Raw genomic sequence first — 21,111 nt, 5'->3', positions numbered from 1 at the left:
TGTTATGCCATCCCTGGAGTCTTGGTTCCATCACATATGAAATGGGGAATAACAAATACTACCTTTACCTGGCAAAGCTGCTCTGAGGATTAAAAGTAGAACAACCCTAGAGGTAAAGCACCTGCTAAGGTCTGACACAAACGAGGGGCTCAACAAATGTTGCTCCTTTTCCTTCCCTTGAAAGTTCTCCCGCCTGTTCTCCCTAAAAGGGCCCCGAAGTCCTAGAATCACTCCTAACCTGATTAAAATTCCCCTTCCACAAGCTCTGGCTGCAATCAGGAGCCAGTAAGAAAGCATTCTGACTAAACTGGTTGGCAACAGGGGAAAGTGGTATCCATTTAGCTCTCCACGAGGCATCAACAAGGACATTCTGAAAGAGCAATCTGCTCAGTGGGAGGAAGCAGAAAAGATGGCCTGTCCCAGCACTCTCCCTGCACGGGGAACGCTGGCCGAGCTCCCTGCAACCTCTGAAGCGGTTCGGTCCTCTGCCTCCTGACGTAGCCCACTTAGAATTCACCTCCCTGAGGCCTCACACCAGAACCCCAGTTCTCACAGAGCAAATATTTCCTCTGGGCTGTGGGAGTGTACTTTAAACCAAGATGACTTGTCTTGTGAATCAAAACCAACCTTCAGGTGATTCCTGGACTTAGATGGGAGACTTGAGGACTTGCAGGCAGGTATGCAGGCCCCAGCTGCCATAGGGGAACCCTTACCCCATCTCACCTGTGCCTGGCAAATAACTCACCTCTCAGGCTCAGCCCAGCTGCCTTCCTCAGCTTGAGGTATTTGTTTCCTGTCCTGGGATCTCTGTGTACTGGACTCTTGCCTGCCGTTTAGCACTTTTCTCTGTCAGCTCCAGGTGAGTGGCTGTGTTTGGGTTTGGGCCACCCTCTGGCCTGGGATCCTGACTCTCAGTACCCTCCTGTTCCATTGAACAGGCTTGTTCAATGTCTTTGCCCCCATTCTGGCAGCTTTACGAGGGCAGTGGCTGGGTCAGCCTACTCACTGCTGTAGCCAACATATCTAGTACTGTGCCTGGCACATAGTAGGTGCTCAGTGAACAATCATGTTAACAATGACCTGGGCTTACTATGTGCCAGGCACCATTCTGAGTACTTTACATATATCAGCTCATAAAATTCTCACAATGATACTATAATGTGGGTACTGTTATCATCCCAGTGTAGTATGGCAATTAAGAGCAATGATTCTAAAGCTAGATTACCTGGATTTTTGTCCTAACTCCATCACTTATTTTCTGTATGATCTTGGTTAAGTTACTTAACCTTTCTGTGCTTCATTGTGAAATGGGGATAACTGTACTTACCTCATAATAGGGTTCCAATATGAGTTCACATACATAAAGTGTCTATATATTAGGTATGATCCCCATTTTGGTGGCAAAAATTGAAACACAGAGAGTTTTGGTAACATATCCAAGGTCACACAGCTGAGAAGAGACAAAGGTATGACTTAAACCAAATTCTGGAGTCCTGGCTCCCTCTGGAAGCACAGTAGAGGTCTCTCCTCATCTGAAACCCGAAACTGCGAAGGGTATTTAGGTCTCTTATGCGGATCCGGCCCCCGTCTGAGTCTGTTTTCACGGTGTGAGCTGTGAGCTCAGCGCAAGGCGCTCCTTGGGGCTGGTACTGCACGCTGGGCAGGATGGGCTCACCCAGGCCCAACGGGCGCGGCCAGTGTGGGGTCGCGGTCGGTCCCGGCGCAGCGACTCTTCCTTCGGCCAGCAGGGGTCAGCCGCAGCCGCTGTTGGCGCCTCCAGTGAGCCGCTGAGAAGCGCGGAACGCAGCCCCGGATTTGGCGCCCGAAGGACCCTTGGAGGTCATACGCCCTGAAGCCCGACCCAGGCCCCGGGGTGGGGAGGAGGTCCCGCCCAAGGTTGCCCAGGGGTCCGTGCTAGCGGGGCGGGACCCGAATTCTCTTTGTCCCTGGCTCTTTCCCAAAGTCCAAGAGGCCAGTTTGAGGGGCTCTAAAAACCAGGTTTGGGCCCTAGAAGGTTCCACAGGAGGTCTGGGTGCCTGTCCCAGTTGTACCAGACGTGCTGTGTGACCTTGGGTAAGTCTTCACCTTCTCTAGCCCTAACGTCCGTCCAAGGAGGAGGCCCCGGAGACCGGCGCGTTCTGTGATTTTAGAGAGGGTCCCTCTGTTATTACAGTGCTGCTCGGCCATAGGCTGTACAGAGTCGGCCAGCCCCGGGGTCTGAATAAGTCCTGAGAGCCACGCGGGCGAGGTCCCAACCCTTCCCAGAGGACGGCGTGGGGGTGGGGGGGCAGGCCGAAGCATAGCACCCAGTGTCCAGCAGGGGGCGCTGCTGCATCGCGCGCGGTTTCCGCGCGTGTCCTCCCAAGGACAGTGTGGACACGGCGACGGGTGGTACAGAGGCTGTGGCTGGCTGAGTCCGCCAGCGCCCACATTACCGTTGCGTGGCCGTGTTCAGAGACACGATCTTCGGCTGCGGGGGTGGGTGCGAGTCATTGGCACCCTGCTGGCCTTTAGCGAGTTTCTGGTGCACCGTGTGTGAATGGGGACTGGGCTGGCGGTGGGGGGGGGGGGGGGCGCGTTTCAGTGAGGAGCGTTGGGAGGTCAGGCCTCGCTGTGCGACCTTCAGAGGTCACTGCCCCTGTCTGGGCCTCTGTTTCCTGTCTCTGCAAGGGAGTTTCTCGAAGAAGCCGAAAATGCTTTATAAAATCTGAGGCCCAGGCTAGCCTCAAATTGAAAGCTTTTATTGAAAAATAGCCATACCATGCTTACTTAATTCATCTCCCAGCTCTGCACCCTGGTAGCAACCAGTTTAGCTTTTTTAACTTGTGTTTTCTGCTGTTTATCTGCATAATTAAAAGTAATATGCTTATACTGCTATTTCTTAATTTACCAACTTCAGACATCTATTGTCTTCCTGTTGGAATAAAGGAATTAGCTGTGTTCTGGTCCCATCCTCCTGCCCAGCATATCTGGAGCACTATTTTTAGGTAACTCAGTAATCAGCATTCCTATTAAGAAAATGTGACTCTTTATTTCCCCAAAAGCTCTATCAGAACTGCCATCCACCTCTCTTCCCCACTAAAGTTCTGTCACGTTCTGTATTCTGTTTTGGGCTTCCTTTTCCCAGGGGTGTTCCCTCCCATACTGTATTGCTCAGTTGTTTGCAGGAACTCTTCTCCAGGGTTTTCTCCCATGTCCCTGTTTTTTGGTTCTCTGTCTTTGTTAGCTTACTCTCTGCCTTTGGAAACTCCAGTTGCTTCCTAAGAAATTGGGCAGAGGTGAGAAATTTTCATATATGTGGAGTTAATCTATATTCTACCCTTGTATTTGGTCAATAATTCAGCTAGGCATAGAGTTATGGGTTGGAAATCATTTTCCTTTAGAATGTCCATGCTCTGCCCAACTACAGTTACTGTTCAGAAGCTTCATGCCTTGTGATTTCTGTTTATATGTAACTGCTCTCTCTTTTTTGGTATTTTAGGATTTTCTCTTTATCCTTGGAATTCGGGAATTTTACAATCCATGTGACCTGTTGGTGACTTTTGTCATTCATTGTGCTGGGCCCTTCAAAGTGGAGACTTGTGTCCCTCAGTGCCATGAAATTAAAAATTTTTTTCTTTAATAATCTGTTTCTCTCTGTGTCCTCTCTGGAACTCCTGTGATTTGGATCCCCAACCTCCAGGATTGACCTTCCAGATCTCTTTTTTCTTTTTCCCTTGTTCTTTATCTTTCTATTCTACTCTCTAGATTAATTCCTTGAATTTATGTCTCAATTCTCCTATGAAATTTTTTATTTCAGATATCATATTTTTTAATTTCTAAGAGTTCTTATTTGTTCTCTGTCTTCCCCTCACCCCACCCCAACATAGATACAGCCTCTTTATCTCTCTGAGGATATTACTTAGTGATTTTTCCCTCCTGTGTCCTCACTTATCTCTGTCTCCTCCAGTTTCTCTGTTTGGCTAGTTTTTTGTGGTCTGTCTTTGGCTCTGTATCCTTTCTCACTGCCAAGGTTTCTCTGATGTTGAGGTCCTAGGCTTTGTCCATAGTTAAGAACAAGGATCCAAGAAGTTGACTGGCATCGGGTGTGCTGTGGAGTCAGGTGGGCCAGTTTCTTTTTAGGTGGGCTAGGCAGGGCCTGGTCTTTTGGTTGGGGGACACATAATTATTAACAAGGGGAGTTCTCTGGCACTGCCCTGTTTCTGCAGTAAGATAGGAAGGATGTGGTTAGGAGGGTGGATATGGTTAAGAGGGTGGATTTTGGAGCCATACTACCTGGCTTTGAATCCTACCTGGATTTGAATACTACCTGGGTTTGAATCCCAGATCTGCCCTTAGTAACTGTATGACCTTGGACAAGTCACTTAATCTCTCTGTGCCTCAGTTTCCTATATGTAAATTAGACCTATAAGAATATTACCCTATGTGTTGTTGAGTTCATATACCTAAAGCTCTTAGCCTGGAACATAGTGATGGGTCTGGGGTCACTATCTATAGCCACATTCTCTATGGAGTAGGGAAGAGATCTGTGGAGTCTACCTGTTCCCTAGGCAGATTTTCAGGGCAGATTAGTGAGGGCAGATTTTCAGCCTTTTCCAGCCTCAAAATCTCACCTCCTACCACCCCTACCCCATCTTCCCATGTCATTGGTACACCTTCTGCAGGTCTTATCTAGGTCAGTAGAAAATAGTGCAACTTTAGTTTGTTGAAAAAATTATTTCAAGCCAGAAATAATTAAAAAATGAAACCTGTTGTCAACATTTTATTTTAACTTAAAATCTATAGATGCCTACTCCCTTTTCTTTGAGTGTGGGTCTGTTAACTGGAATTCTGTAAGGTCTTTGTTGCATAAACCTCAGTGCATAAAGCATTGTCTATCGTTTCCTGGTTCAGCTTCTTTATAATGCAGCTAGCACTTAAAGGAACTTATGGAATGATCTGAATACAAATTCCTTCTAGATTTATATCATTTCCTCCCAATCTGTTACAACTGCTTGTCTGTAACTCATCTGAACATTTTTTTAATAGCAGTCTGCCTTCACTGAGTATTTGAAGGCATTCAACTTAGTTTTCATAAAACAACTCCCTTTTTGCAATCATATTTTATTGGTTTATTAATATTAAATTGAATCACATAATTATAAAAGCAAGTATAACTGGCATAAACAGGTTTGGGAGTAAGCAATTGTTTCTGGGAAAGCAGACAGATTAACTAGAGGGGATATACATGGGCATTTGCGGGAACATCCTACCAGACACGGGTATCCAGCCCATAAAGCTTGTACAGAGAATGGTGAGTGTGGCTGTTCTATTTTTTTTTTAATTTTTTAAACATTTATTTATTTTTGGCACAGAGAGCATGAACAGGGGAGGGTCAGAGAAAGAGGGAGACACAGAATCTGAAACAGGCTCCAGGCTCTGAGCTGTCAGCACAGGGCCCGACGCGGGGCTCGAACCCACGGACCGCGAGATCATGACCTGAGCCGAAGTTGGACGCTTAACCGACTGAGCCACCCAGGCGCCCTGAGTGTGGCTGTTCTGAGTGTCCTCACTGGGTGGTGGTGGAGCACAAGAGCTTAGGTTGTGTTGTGGGCTCCAGCATTCTTCCAAATAAGTACCACTCACTCCTCCTTCCCCTTTCCATCTTAAAGAGATTTGTTGAAACTTTTCATCCTTTAATGACTCTTCTTCCTTTCTTCCTGTTCTCTGTGTTTATATCTTTTCCTTACTGTCATTTTCAGGGGAGAAGGTATAGAGAGGGAGAAAAGATAAGCATTAAAGTTCAAACTGCCATTTTTATCCAGACAGTTCTCTTATTTAAGAATCTCAACCTCCAGGGAGCAGCAGAGCCTATTATTATCTCCACAAAGGTTGCAACTGACAGAAGCAACTGACAGAAGCAAGTTTCAAACTCAGGTCTGTTAGAGGCTGTAGTGGATACTGTGGTGCTGTGCACAGATCCCATCTCTTTGGCTGACACACAATCCCCTTGCTGCTGGGAATATTGGTTGCTAGTGGCTCACTAGAAATTGCCCTTGGCTGTAGAAACTGCCTCATTCTAGTGTATGCTTCATCTTGGTGATTGCTCTGGCCAATGACTGGCTGATGGAGGGATATAAAAGTTCAACCTGCTTTCCTCAGTTTGGAAAATTCTGAGGGGCCATCCCAGCTTCAAAGCTGTCTGTGGGATCAGTTGCAATTCATTGTGGGTCAGCTTGTCCCTCTGCCCTGTTACAGGTGTGGCACCAGGGAGCACTCCCCAGTAAGCCTTCTGCACACAACTTCTCACTTCAGAGCCTATTTCTGGAAGCCCAATGTAAGGCAGATGCTGTGGTTCTTGATCTTCTAGGTAGTGGGAGACCCAGAGCTCCCAGGCTATCTTGGGGCATGATTCATCAGCACATGGAAAACAGGGCTGAGGATGGTTGTTGCAGAACTCAGGAACCAGGGGGGCTGATGTTCCTACAGGAAGGGCAGGAATGGTGTGTCCCCTGATGTGGTTGGAGGGCAGAGGGGTGTGTGGTGGGTGAGGAGACTGAGCAGGTCCTGGAGGGATTTGCAGTCAGTGGGGAGTCATAAGAGGGTTTTACACAAGGAGTGATGGCCAGATCTGGGACTGAGTAAGATGAACTTGACTCCAGGATGGATAGGAGGGGGCGGGGTGAGGGCACGGAGGGCAGTGAGGAGGCTGCTATAGTGATCCAGGAGAGAGAAGATAAAGGCCTGGACCAGGACAGTGAGGATGCAGAGATGGTACTTAGTGACTGACCGCTTCCCACCCAGCACCCCAAGTCCTACTACCTGCTCTTTCTCTGTACTTCCTAATGTGCCACATCACTAACTTAACTTGTGATGGTTATTGTTGGTCTCCCTCCACTGCAATGTAAGCTCCACAAGGGGGCAGGGGTTTTCGTCTGTTTTGTTCACCGACATGTTTTCAACAATAGAAGAGTGCCTGGCACATGGCAGGTGCTCACTAAATAATGGATGGATCCTTTTGAGGTGTAGAGGATTGGGACATGGCATCAGGTCAGGTGCTTGGAGAGATGGTAGGGGCTTCCCGATATGAGGTCAGGAGGAGGGGCTCCATTTTGTAGGTGCTGAGGGGCAGGGATGGAAGGTAGAGAGTTGCAAGTGCTGATCTCCAGCAGGTCTGAATCCCCATAGACTTGCATTATTCAGTATTGCTAGGAGCTACAGATTTTCCATAGAGTGACCAGAGGGTTTGTGGTGAAAAGGGGCTTCAGTGGGTTCCTAGTTTTAAATGCTACTTATCTTTTGATTCCTTGGCCCAGTCCCTCTCAGCTGAGAACCTTCAGCCCCGAGCTCTGCTGGTGGCTATACCGTGAATGAGCTCTGTGCATGGTGGGCTATGTCGGCTCTCTGAGCTCAGTTTTCCCTGTCAGATGAGGGGAATTGTGTACTCTGAGAAGCCCTCCTGGTCCCCCTGCCAAGGTCTCCTCCCTTCTCTGATGGTGTTCGAGTTACCAAATGCTGTGTCACGTTTGAGTCGCGATGAGACTAGGGAAGCTGTCACAGATATGGAACTGATTTACAGCCAGAAAGCACAGGGAAAACATGCTTTCCTGGATAGGAAGAACAAAGGATGGAGCTCTCCATGGCAGTGCTGGAACTTGTTTGCTTAGTTTTGAGGTTTTTCCTAAGTGATCCAGTGATGTTTTTTCCAAGATGCACTGATTTTGGATGGATGTTTAAATGAGGAAGTACGGCATCTCAAAGTCAAGTGTGCAAAATTCGACTCAACACTGTTCCTCCCAAACTGTTTCTCATATTCTCTTAATGGTATCCCTATCCTGCACCTGAATGATTGTGACCACCTCCTGCTTCTTCATTATCTTTCTCTTGTTGCTGCTTGGAAAGATCTTTATTTTTCCTTTGCTCTTTGCAAGAAGTTTTATTATAGTAAATTCAAACTCACACAAAAGTAGAATAATGTATGTGAGAATAATGAACTCCCATGTACCTATAACCCAGCTTCAAAGGTTGTCAACCCATGGCCTATCTTGTTTCATCTACTCCTGCCCACTCTCTCCACCCTGTCATGCCCCCGTATTGTTTTAAAGCAAAGCCTAGACAGCATGTCACCATGTGTATAAATTTAAGGATGCATTAAAATACATAACTATAGAAATAAGCCAGTCACAAAAACTACTGTATGATTCCATTGCTATGAGATACTTAGTCAAAATCATAGAGACAGAAAGTAGAATGGTGGGTTTCTAGGGGCTGGAGGGAGAGGAGAATGGGGAATTAATTGTTTAATAGGTAGGGAGTTTCAGTATTACAAGATAGAAGGAGTTATGGAGATGGATGGTGGTGATGGTCGCTCAACATTATTTATTTATTTAAAATTTGTTTATTTTGAGAGAGACTGCACATGAGTGGGGTAGGGACTGAGAGAAAGGCAAAATCTTAAGCAGACTCTGTGCTGCAAGTGCAGAGCCCAATTGGGGGCTTGAACTCAGGAAACTATGAGATCATGACCTGAGCCAAAATCAAGAGTTGGATGGCCAACCAATGGAGCCACCCAGGCACCCCATTATGAATGTATTTAATACCACTATGTTGAAAATAGTTAAGATAGGGGGCACCTGGGTGATTCAGTCAGTTGAGCATCTGACTCTTGATTTCAGCTCAGGTCATGATCCCAGGGTCGTGGGATCAAGCCCCACGTTGGGCTCTGTGCTGAGTGTGGAGCCTACTTAAGATTCTGTCTCTCTTTCCTTCCACCCCTCTCCCCTGCTCATGCTCTAACATAAGAAAAAAAAAAGGTTAAAATGGTAAATTTTATGTCATGTGTATATCACAACGATAAAGAATTGGAAGAAAATACGTAACTACAATGTCATTACCATACCTAAAAATACAACAAAAATTCCTTAATATCACCAAATACATAGTGTTTAAATTTCCTAGGTTATTCATAATGTAATTTCTTTTACACTTTGACCCCAAATCTAAACAAATTCCATATGCTGCAATCAGCTGATAGTGTCTTTTAAATCTCTTTTGATCTGTAGGATAGCCCCTCCTCTTATTTTTCCCCAGCTGTATATTTGAAGAAAGTGGTTGTTCATCCTATAACCCACATCTGGACTTTGCTGCTTGCATCCTAGTGATATTTGATATGTTTGTCTGGCTCTTGTGTTTCCTGTATATCAGTAGTTAAATCTAGAGCCCTCATCAGCTTTTATTTGTGAGTGAGAACACCTCAGAGGTGGTGGGATGAATTTTTACCATGAGGCACAAAAGTGTCTAATCATTGTGTCTCTTTTTGTTGTTAGCAGCCATTCAGCATCATTGCCTAGATCAACGACTTCTTCAGAGTTTGCACAATAGTGGTATTCTAGTTCCATCACGTTTTATTTGCTCTTTAGCTGAACTTCTATATAGTGTAACATCCTCTCATTAACTCTTTGGATATGCCAAGATACAATTCATACAGCAAAAGCAGGCTAAGAACTTGATTCTTTCTGTTTATATTTAGCTTTTTAAATAATGAGTTAGTTCCTCAGCATTACCCAAAGGTGACCAGTGAGATGATTTTGTATCATTATGAACTCATGAGTCTAAATAAGTGTGACCTGTTTCAACCCATTTCAGTTTTTATCTTTACTGGTGCTCAAATGATCCCATCCCATCTTTGGTTAATGGGAACCTCTTCAACTTGGCTCCTGAGCCCTTTTGATTGTGACCTCAGTAGTTTCTGCCACCTTCCTTGCTTTCTCAGATAACAAGGTGTTCCATTTCTTACGTTTCCTGTCCCAGACCTACAATCAGCCATTTCTTCAAGAGCTTGGAGTGAAAGGGGGTTTCAGTAGGTTCCTAGTTTAAGATGCAACTTGTCTATAGCCTCCCTTTCTTTCTAATGGTAAATGGTATTTGGAGGGACAGTCTGAGTACTAGGGGTTACACTGTCTTTAATGTTACATTTGATACATATAAAGAGTGTGTACCATATATATATTTATGAAGTATTATAACAAAATGGCTACCCATCAGCCACCACCCAACTTAAAAATTAGAGTATAATCAACAACAGTTCATCTTGTATGTGTCCCTCCTTTATCTCAGCCCTCAGCCTCTGTCTAAGGGGGTGGATTGTGTATTTATCATTCTCTTGCTTAAAAAGAAGTTTTATCACATATGCATGTGTCCTTAAATATGTGTTTATAGTTTGTTTTTGAGCTTTATAAGAGTGATGTCATAAAGTATGTTTTTCTGTGACTTGCTTTGATTTTACTAAATAAAAATAAAAATAAATCTTAGAAATATCCTTAAAAATTTTTTTTAAATGTTTATTTTTGAGAGAGAAAGAGAGACAGAGCATGAGCAGGGGAGGGGCAGAGAGAGAGGGAGACACAGAATCCAAAGCAGGCTCCAGGCTCTGAGCTGTTAGCCTGATGTGGGGCTCGAACTCACAAACCGTGAGATCGTGACCTGAGCCAAAGTTGGATGTTTAACCAACTAAGCCGCTCAGGCGTCCCTTTATCCTTTGTTTTTTAAGGTTATAATTCATTTATTTCCAATGATATATAATATTGCATTGTGTGACTATATCATAATTTGTTGTATCCATTCTCCTGTTTGTGGACATTTGAGTTCCTCCAGTTTTTGCTATTACAGATATTCTGCTAAGATAATCATGTCCCTGGTGCATGTGTGCAAAAGTTTGTCTAGGGCAGTGGTTATCAAGCATTTTAGTTTCAAGATTCCAAAGAACTTTTGTTTAGGTGAGTTATAGCTATAGATATTTACTATATTAAAAATTTTTTTAAATAACCATTTTATATATTAATTCATTTTGAAATGCCACAACAAACTCATTATATCTTAACATAAATCATATCGTTTAAATGAAAAATAACTGTATTTTCTGGGACAAATTAAGTGAGAAGAATGATATGGTTTATTTAAAAAAATTTTTTTTAAATGTCGATTTATTTTTGAGAGAGAGACAGAGACAAAGAGCAAACAGGGGAGGGGCAGAGAGAGAGGGAGCCACAGAATCTGAAGCAGGCTCCAGGCTCTGAGCTGTTAGCACAGAGCCTGATGCAGGGCTTAAACCCGCGAACTGTGAGATCCTGACCTGAGCCAAAGTCAGATACTCAACTACTGAGCCCTTCAGGTACCCTAGAATGATATGGTTTACATTTTTGCAAATCTCTTTAATGTCTGGCCTCAAAGAAGGCAGCTAAGTTCTCATACCTGCTTCTGGGTTCAGTCTGGTACGATATCTCACATCATGTGCTCTGAAAAACTCCACTGCGTACTTGTGAGATGAGAGTGAAAAAATCATATAAAGCCTTTCAAATATATTACAAAAATAGTTTTGACCTCATGGATTCCATGAAAGTCTCAGGGTCCCTGGACTACACACTGAGACTTGGGTTTGGTCATAGTCTGGAATAATCAGTGGCCTGCTTCAGTTCTGACTAGGGGGTTCCAGCTCATGCAGCTGAAGGACCGCTCCCCATGGCCCAGCCTAGTTCTCAGCATTGGGTTTGGGACCTTAGCTGCATTTAAAAATCAGTGTAACTGAGTCATTCTTTTTTATTTTATTTTATTTTTGAAAGAGACAGAGCACAAGTAGGGGAGGGGCAGAGAGAAGGAGACACAGAATCCGAAGCAGGCTCCAGGCTCTGAGCTGTCAGCACAGAGCCCGACACAGGGCTTGAACCCACAAACTGTGAGATCATGACCTGAGCCAAAGTCAGATGCTTAACTGACTGAGCCACCCAGGCACCCCACTGAGTCATTCTTTTTAATTATTGTTTGCATTCTTTCTTCTCTCAGGGACTTGAAGAAGAGAGGTAAGGGCAGGACAGGGTTTGGGCACAATAATATTCAGTGGCGCTTGGATTCATCCTAATATCAGTAGTGTTCCCTGACCCATCAGGATAAACATGCCCAGTGCTTATCCAAGTGGGCCTTTAATCTCACTGGGTTCTTGGTCCCATTCTGCTGTGGAGAGATTTTATATCATCACCACCAGCATCACCATTATCATCATCGTCAAACAGCTTCTGTTTACTGAGCATACCATGTGGACCAGGTCTTGTGTCCTGGGTTAGGTACTTCATATGCAATAGTTTATTGGATCCTTGAATGACTTTACAGATCAGGTGTTATTATCTGTGGAGACAGATGAGTGAGGAAATGGAGGCTCAGAGAGGGAAAGTGACTTTCCCAAAGTCACATACCTGCTGATCTGTGGAGTGGAAGAGAGAGCCCAGTGCTCCCACATCTTGGTGCAGGACTGTGAGTAGCCAGAGCAGGGGGTCAGCATCCCATGGCTAATGTGGTCTTGGGCTTTGTGAGAGAAGTTGAGGTCAAGTGTAGATTCAGTTCCCAGGGCCAAAGTCTTCAGACTTAGCTGGCTCATCTAAACTCTAGGCCACCACAAAAGCCACTTGCCCTCCCCTCAGGGAACTGTTTGCTTCCTCTAGTAGGCTTTTGGAGCCCACTGGGTATGGAAGCAGGAAGGGAGCTGGAGGGGTCTGTGTGGTCCAGAGTTCACAGGCTTAGGTGACACCTAGGCTTCCTATGCCTCAGTTTCTTCTTCTGTAAACTAATACCAGGACCATCTCTGCTGCTTTCCCAGAACTTCTGTGAGGAAGAAACAGTGCTAAACAACAACCTTCATCCATTTAATGCCTATATGTCAGGTCCTATGCCAGTCTTTATACCTTATCTCATTTAATCTTCATGACAACCATGTGCATGAGGTATTTTATTATCTCCATTTTGCAGATGAGAAAACCGAGGCTTGGAGAAGCTGTGTGACTTGCCCAAGATCTCTGAGCTGGGGAGTAGTAGAGCTGGAGTTTGAACCCAGGTCTTTTTGGGCTGCTAAGAATTTTGTAATGGTAATGATGGCAGCGTGCGATGGTGTGTGTTGTGGTTTCATGTGAATATGGGCTCTGGGCAATGCTGGTTTGCAAATGAGCCAAGCCATTTGCAAGGAGACAGGGCAGGGTGGGTCAGACCAGCTGGTGATATTACATTTGCCAAAAGAAGTGACAGAGAAGAGAAATACAGGGTGGTGGGATGGTGGGTATTGGCAGAGGCAGCACACAGCAGACAGCTATTGGGCACCTGCTCTGTGCTCTGAAGTCTGGCAATGGAGCTGACCTGATCTCACCCTCAGGGTGCTCAATCAAGGGGCACAGACATCCTACCAGACACCAGTCGTGTGCTATGTTCTATTAGGATGCAGAAGTTGCATTCCTAAAAAAATCTTGTGTTATAAGAAATGGAATTATGGAGACAATTGCTTCAACGGGGCAAAAGAGGTTAAGGGCTGGATAGTTTCAGACTAGCCATAACAAAGTTATTTTTCCTTCAGGAATGGCAATAATAAAGGTGCTTTTATAGCTCTAAGTGTATGGCTGTAAAACCTGAACATCACAGAGCAAATCCAGCCTTAGACATCCCCACATTTTTGCTCAAGAGGAACATCTTTTCTTTTTCTGTCCCCCCTAGCACTGTCTCTAGGGCAGACTTTTCTCACCTTCCATTCATCTTGACCACACACTGCTGGAGAACCAAGGGCCAAGCCCTGCTACAGCATCCTAAAGACATCGGACACTGCCAACTCCAGTCCCCACCATCCCCTTCACTAGTTCCCCTGTAGCAGACTCTTTCTCTCCAATCTGATCTGCCCAGTGCAAATTGCACTCTCTAATTAAAAGATCACACCATATTGAATTTACACTTAAAAAGCTTACCATAGGAGAAATTCTTACCTGGTATAAGGACAGAAATGAGAGCATGTGGAGGCAGTGTTGTGGCACAATTAAGAGTGAGGACTCTGGAGCCAGTCTTTGTGGGTTGAAATTCTAACTTTGCCACTTTGTGTGGCCTTGGGCAAGTCACTTAGCCTTCTGTGTTTCATCCATGGTTGTAAGTTTTAAAGAGGTAGTGACTGTAAAGTCTTACACAGAGCCTGGCACATAGTGAATACTCAGTAAATGTTAGCTCTCTAACAGTGCAGAGGGAGGAGAGATCCAGTGAGTCTGGGGTGTGGGACACGGGGAACAAAGAAAGTCACTGGGGAGGAGGGGAAACTGGAGCTGGACTGAAGGGTGAATGGGATGGGACAGGAGGATGAGTCAGAGGCTCTTTTGAGGCCCCCAAACAAGTCAGGTGGAGGGATGTAGGAGGGAGAGGAGGAGAGGTTAGGTGTAAAAGACCAGTTAGGGCTGTTGCAGGGATCTAGACAAGAGTTAATGAGGCCAGCACTTAGCCACGGTCATGAGGATGGGGAGGAGGGGTGGCTTCCCCATGAGAAGACACCTGTATTCCATGATCCTGGTGCCCAGTGCCCTGGAGCATGTACAGGAAATGAACCATGTCTAATCTGTTGGGAGTATACACTGTATTTACAGACATGAGACTGACAAAGGTAACTTTCAATTGTCAAAACTTGGGAGTGAGCTGGCCTGGGTTATCCTAGAGTAGCCTTCTGTGGACTTGAACACTGTCATCTATGTCATCCCATCTCTGCTCGCTGTCACTCTCAGTCTGTTCTTCCATGCTATGTTTCATCTTTGCTTCCCACTGTATTTGACTGCAGTCTCTCAGGCAGGTTGGCCCCACTAGGCTAGAATTGTAGCTGAAGCCAGATCAGGCTTATATTCACACATTCCAGCAACAAAGAGGTATCAATGTCTGACAATGGGTCAGAGCAGTGGTTGTCACACTTTAGTGTACTCAGAATCACCTTGTGGGCTTGTTAGAACATGATTGCTGGGTCCCCAACTTTCTGATTTAGTAGGTGTATTAGCTTGCAAGGGCTGCATAACAAAGTACTACAGACTGGGGTGGCTTAGACACAGAAATTTATTTTCTTACACTTCTAGAGACCAGAAGTCTGAGATCAAGGTATTTGTAGGGTTGGTAGGTTTCTTCTAAGGACCTCTCTCCTTGGATTATAGATGACTATCTTCTGGTAGCTTAACATGGTCTTTGCTCTGTGTGTGTCTGTATCCTAATCTTTTCTTCTTCTAAGGACACTAGTCATATTAGATTAGGGCCTACTTCAATGACCTCAGTTAAGCTTAATTACCTCTTTAAAGACCCTGTTTCTGAATATAGTCACATTTTGAGTACTGGGAGTTAGGACTTCAACATATGAATTTGAGGGGGACACAATTCAACCCATAACTGTAGGTCTGGGGTGGAGCCTTAGAATGTGCATTTTTTAATAAGTTCCCAGGTGATGCTTGTTCAGGGACCAACCACACTTAGAAAACCACTGGCTTAGAGTGGTTATCTCTCTCCCTGGTATGGATGCACTTGAACAGAAGAAGACTTGTGCTCCAAGAATTATAGTGTCAATTGAAGGGAATGCCATTCACTTGTAACTGGCAAGTGGGGGAGGAGTAGAGCTGAGGAACTTTTTGGCATTTCCCAAATTACATGGTGCTGGTATTATGGCTTTTCAGCAGCATGTGGAAGAAGAAGGGCTCAGATTTTCACATTGGAGACATCATGAATCCAATCCTGGTGTTGTCCTTTCTAAGCCAATTTTGAGCAAACCACATAAGAACTCTGGGTTTCAAGTTCCTCATCCATAAAATGGGAGTGAAAATAATACCTTCAGGGTAGTTGGAGTTAAATGTAATCATTTATGTAAAGGAACTGGCACTTAATATATGACAGCTATTGGGGCGCCTGGGAGGCGCAGTCGGTTGAGCGTCCGACTTCAGCTCAGGTCATGATCTCACAGTTTGTGGGTTTGAGCCCCGTGTTGGACTCTGTGCTGACAGCTCGGAGCCTGTAGCCTACTTCGGATTCTGTGTCTCCCTCTCTCTCTACCCCTCCCCTGCTCATACTCTGTCTCTCTCTCTCTGAAAAATGAATAAACTTAAAAAAAAATTAAAAAAAAATATGACAGCTATTATTGGTGGTAGTGGCATTTAAAAAAATTTTTTTAATGTTTATTTATTTTTGAGAGAGAGAAAAAACAGGGGAGGGACAGAGAGAGAGGGAGACACAGAATCTGAAGCAGGCTCCAGGCTCCGAGCTGTCAGCACAGAGCCCGATGCAAGGCTCAAACTCAGTAACTGTGAGATCATGACCTGAGCCAAAGTTGGACCCTTAATCAACTGAGCCAGCCACGCACACCTGTTATTGTTTTTTAAACGTTAATTTATTTATTTTGAGAGAGAGAGAGAGAGAGAGAGAGAGAGAGAGCAGGTGAGGGGAAGAGGGGGTGGTAGAATCCCAAAAAGGCTCTACATTGTCAGTGCAGAGCCCAATGTGGGGCTCAAGCTCACAAACTATGAGATCATGACCTGAGCTGAATTCGAGAGTCTGACGCTTACTGAGCCACTCAGGCGCCTTGGTTGTTATTTTATTTCAAAAAATATGTGACTTAGGAGTCAGAATACATGGGGTCTAGTCCCTCACCCTGGAACCTAGCTGTGTGTCCTTGGGCCCCCTCTTAACCTGTTTGAGAAGGTCTCTCTCCTATTGCCCCCAATCATGGTTATTTTGAGGACCAAACAACATAACGTGAAGATGAACAATTGACTAAACTATGCTGTACAGTGGAAAGCACTCATATAATTTTTTTGGCAATAGACACCAGTAGGAGTAAGTACCGGACTCATAACAATTCCTTCTGCTCAAGGAATAGTGTCAGTGCTATGTCACTCCACCCGCCTGACCAGAGGTGCACCCCTAACTCAGCTGGGCCAGTCAGAGGGCTTCCTGGGGATTTTTCAAAGGAAAATCCTAGATCCAGTCTGATACTGGGAGTTATGGGATGTGAGGTTTGGGAGGAGGAGGTCATCACATTTCATGCCATATGGGGGAAAGCCAGGTCTTTGTTGGATGGAATGATGCTGATATGCAGAGAGAGGTCAGTGGCATCTGAGCCCATGGCTCCTGTGGTTCCCAAGGCCCAGCTGTGCCTCAGACATGAGAGATACCCTAGTGTCCTTACCTGGGCAAGTTTCAACTGGGTTTCTTACACCTGTAACCTTGACAAATACATTATCATTTAACAAATATTTATTGAACATCTATGCTGTGCTAGCCACTGAGCTAGATGCTAGCCAGATGTTGTAACAGATTGCAAAGGCTGTTTTCACTACCCCAGGCCTATCCTGCCTGCCTCATCTTCACTCCTTAGCAGGAAACTGCAGAGTCCACCACCATCCCTTGCTTTGGCAGACCTCAGGGCAAAATCTCAGTATCATAGAATCTCGATCTCTTGGAGTTAGTGACCCAGATGATGATTAAATCTGAATTCTCGCCAACTTTAGCAAAAACCCTGTGTGACAGATATGAAGCCCTCTCAGCTCATACCTGGTGGTGACTTTTCCACACTCCTCACTGGGCCTTGGGATAGAGATCAAAGAACATTTCAAGGAAGTCCTCTCATTTTTAGCCACCACTGCAAATTGGAAGCAGTCTGGCATTTATTTTAAAACTCAGATTCCTGGGCCCTGCCCAAACCATCCAAATCAGAATCTTTAGGGACAGGATCTGGGGATCAGTATTTTTAAAAAGCTTCAGAAGTGTATGTCATACAGCCTGTCTCTAGGCCTCTGTGAGGGAGGCCCCTGTGTCCCTCTCCTCCTCTGAAAGCTAGAGGAGCTGGACAAGGGACATGACTCAGAGTAGTAAGAACTAGAAGGCCTCAGGGCAGGGACAGACTGACCTGGGAAAATTGCATCCCCTCTCTGAGCCTTGTTTCCTCACCTGACAATCAGGGTTGATGATAACTTCTGCCTCATGGAGTTCTTATGAAGAAGAATTCAATTTTGTCTCCCATGGTTAGGCTTCCTCCCACGGAGGAAGTGAAGCCCCCAGGAGGGCAGGGATTTTTTGTATTCCCCACAGGGTTGGGGATGCAGATGGTGTCCTGTGGATGTCTGCTGATGGGGCATCCCCTCCTCTCCATCTCCACAGCCATCAGGTGAGGCTTCATCCTCTGCCACCTGGGCTGTAGCCCCAGCCTCCTTCTGGGTCTTGCCAGTTCCTCTCATAGGTCATGCAGGGAGGAAGACTGGCCCTTAAAATGGCTCCTTCTCAAAACTCCACAAGGTTCCATGGGCACTCTCTCTGGGCGCCCCCACCCCCTCTTTGTACCTGGCATGTTGTACCTTTGTACTCTGTTGCCCAGGCATTCTGGGTCAGTTGCCAGTGGGCGGCCTGGGGATTCCTTCTGGCTTGGTTTCTTCCAGCTGTTAATATCTGTCCTCCAAAAGGGCTAGTGCTGGATGATACAGATCCTGGCCTAGACCTCAACTCCAGAGCTTACTGAAGTCTGCTTTGGAACAGAGTGAGCCAAGAAGAGACAGTTGGAATCTTGGGGTAAAATTCCTAAGGAGGTGGTCTGAAGCAAATTGCCTGTCCTTTTTGGGAGCCTCAGTCTCCTTGGGTGCCAAAAGCAAGGATGCTAGGACTTGTAGGATTTTGTGAAGGTTAGAAATACTATAGATGCAATGCTTGGAAAAGAGAAGTTGTTCAATGAATGGTAGCACATATTATTACTTGGGTATGTAGACCTGCCTTCCTCACTGCGCTGGGAGATCTCTGAGGGCAGGACTATGCTTTTGTGTAATATAATAGTTATGTCTACTGAGCATTTTTTATGAACTGAGCAGAACTTCCATAGGATAAACAATTATATTTATTTCATAGGGTTGTATGTGGATTAAATGAAGAGGTTTGTCCCTACTTTCCAGATGAGGAAACTGAGGCTCAATTAGGTTAATGTTCTTTGTACCTTTGTATTTCTCTGTCCCTGTACAGGGCCTCACACAGGACAGACACTTGAATGACTAAAATTGTATTACGTGGCATGGTGGTGACTTGGCCCTGTTCACAGGGCATGTGGGAGAGACTCAGGCTTCCCAGCCCCTTCCCTTCTCCTTCCTGGCCTCCCCGGCAGAAAAGGAGGGTGTGAATCCATTGTTGGGCTGGCAGTGAGGGCCTCCAAAGCCCATCAGAAGCCCCACCCACAGTGGGGGGGACATTCCAAGGAGCCAAAGAGCGATATACGAAGATCGGAGTCAGATTAAAGTGGAAGGTGGAATGGGAAATGGTAATGACAATGTGCAAATCCTGCCTCTGCTCTGATTAACAGAGTTTTCTGTTGATGGCCTCAGTGGGCAGAGTGGCTCTGTGCTCCCTTGCCTTCTTCTGGTTGTTCCTCTTATTGTCCTATTTTTCCATAGATCTCTCCAATGGTGGAGCTACACTTGTTTCATTTTACACAGAGGGCCACTGAGGCCCACAGAGAGATAAGACCCACTCAAGGGCACACAGCCTGTGCATGAGGAGAGTCAGGCATAATAGATCTAGTGCTGTACTTGAGGTCAGACTGTGATCCCTTCTACCATTGACAGCACCATGACCTTGGACAAGTTACTTTAGCCTCCCTCAGCCTCAATTTGCTTATTTAAAAAATGGGAATATTAATTGTCTCTACCCCGTTAGGGTTGATGTGGGGATTAAATGAGGAAATGAATGCACCTCATCTAGCACAGTGCCTGGCAAGGATAGATGTTTCAAAACACGGGTTCATTTGCTTCTTTAATCTTTGTCTCTTCTCTTTTTTTTTTTTCAACTGTTCCAACTCCCTTTAAGCTCACCTTTTCTTGTTCTTCAAGCTTTTTATATGATGGTATCAGCATGTGGCTCTGCTACATAGTTCTTGTTTTCAAAAGCAAGTAAGTAGAAGGGGAATTCAGTGGGCAGCTCAGAACCTCAGTAATCACACCACAAAAATTCATCTCAAAGGAGACAGCTAATTGACCCACAGGGACCTGCTGGTTTCTGACTTCATTTAGCGTGTGCAAGAGCTGAGGGAAAAAAACTGAATGCAGAGCTGGGAGACGGAGGTTTGAGATCCAGCTCTGCCACTATGTGGCTGTGTGATTCTGGGCCAGTCCTTTCCCCTCCCTGGGCCTTGGCTTTGGAAGCAGTCCATGGGAAATTCTGATACTCTGAATTTCTAATTTTATTCTAATTACATGTCTCAGGGAGGAGCAACTAGGCCCTGGATGGGATGTGATGAATGAATGTTCTTAACGAGAAGCGGAAATCATTTGTGGTTGGGATCTGTACCTCAGATCAGAGTGACAGGGTACATGGCCAGGCCATATTTTCCAGCAGATTAAGTTAAAAGCTGTGGCCCAAGACTCTGAAATATGAAGAAAAAAGGAGAAGATGACAGGATATTTTTTCAAAGAAATATTTTCCAGCCAAACGATGTAGCAGATGATTTCCAGGAATTTGTTCTTGTTCTTGATCAAAGGTGAAGAGTTCAGAGCCTTCAGGGAAACAAGAAGCTGTAGGATGGACTGAGGGAGTCTGGCTCAGGTGGTTTTGGGCCATTTGCTGAATCCCACTGAGCCCCAGTTTCTTCATCTCTAAAATGGGGCTGATCTTTCCACCTACAATGGTCATTGCAGGGATTAAGTGAAATTTGGAGTGTGACAGCATAGCTGTCTCATAGTTCATGATCCCTAACTAGGAAAATCTGAGTTCTGGTTCTGGTCCTGATAGGATGTGGCTGTCCAGGGGGGTCAAAGAGGTAATTTGGGGGATTGCCAGTTTCACGACGGGGAGTTATGATTGCCATTTTAGACCAAGGGTGTGGCCAAAATGATAACCATTTTGTTTCTTTACATTTATTTATTGAGTTAGTATTTACTGAACACACGTCATGTACCTAGCATTTTGCTGGTTACTGGGGTGGACAACAGCCCCTCCTACAATGTGGAAAAGCACCTCCATATCCACAGGCTCCTCTCCACCCTTGGCCAGCCCCATGCAGTAGCTGCCCAGTGGAGAATGGGTGCAGCATTCTTCTCCCTCCCCCTGCATCCAGACAAGCACCACATCTGGTCCATCTGTTCTCCTGCTATCACCCACTCTGACCCTCCTCCTGCTGTACTGTTTGAGACCATCACCCTATGTCAGGGAGTTGACATCATTCTCCTTCCTACATTTCCAAAGCAGGTTCCACATACCATCTGAGCAATCCTTCTAAGATGCAAATCATGCCAGTGTCCTGCTCAAGACTCTTCAGTGGCTTCCTTCTGCCCTCAGCAGAAAGGACACAGC

The 21,111-nt window shown here is 45.4% G+C and overlaps 1 long non-coding RNA gene across 1 annotated transcript in view; it reads left to right on the top strand.

Moving 5' to 3' along the window:
- Nucleotides 1-673: 673 nt before the first annotated feature.
- The window catches only part of LOC102902450, a 127,869-nt gene continuing 107,431 nt past the window's right edge, over nucleotides 674-21,111 (top strand). The window contains exon 1 of the long non-coding RNA XR_006584262.1: nucleotides 674-859. This is a non-coding gene — a long non-coding RNA (uncharacterized LOC102902450). The remainder of the gene's footprint in view (nucleotides 860-21,111) is intronic.

Source organism: Felis catus, chromosome C1, assembly GCF_018350175.1.
Source record: "Felis catus isolate Fca126 chromosome C1, F.catus_Fca126_mat1.0, whole genome shotgun sequence".
Lineage (NCBI taxonomy): Eukaryota > Metazoa > Chordata > Mammalia > Carnivora > Felidae > Felis > Felis catus.
Note: the sequence above shows the minus strand (reverse complement) of the source record. Positions and strands in the feature narration are given on the sequence as shown.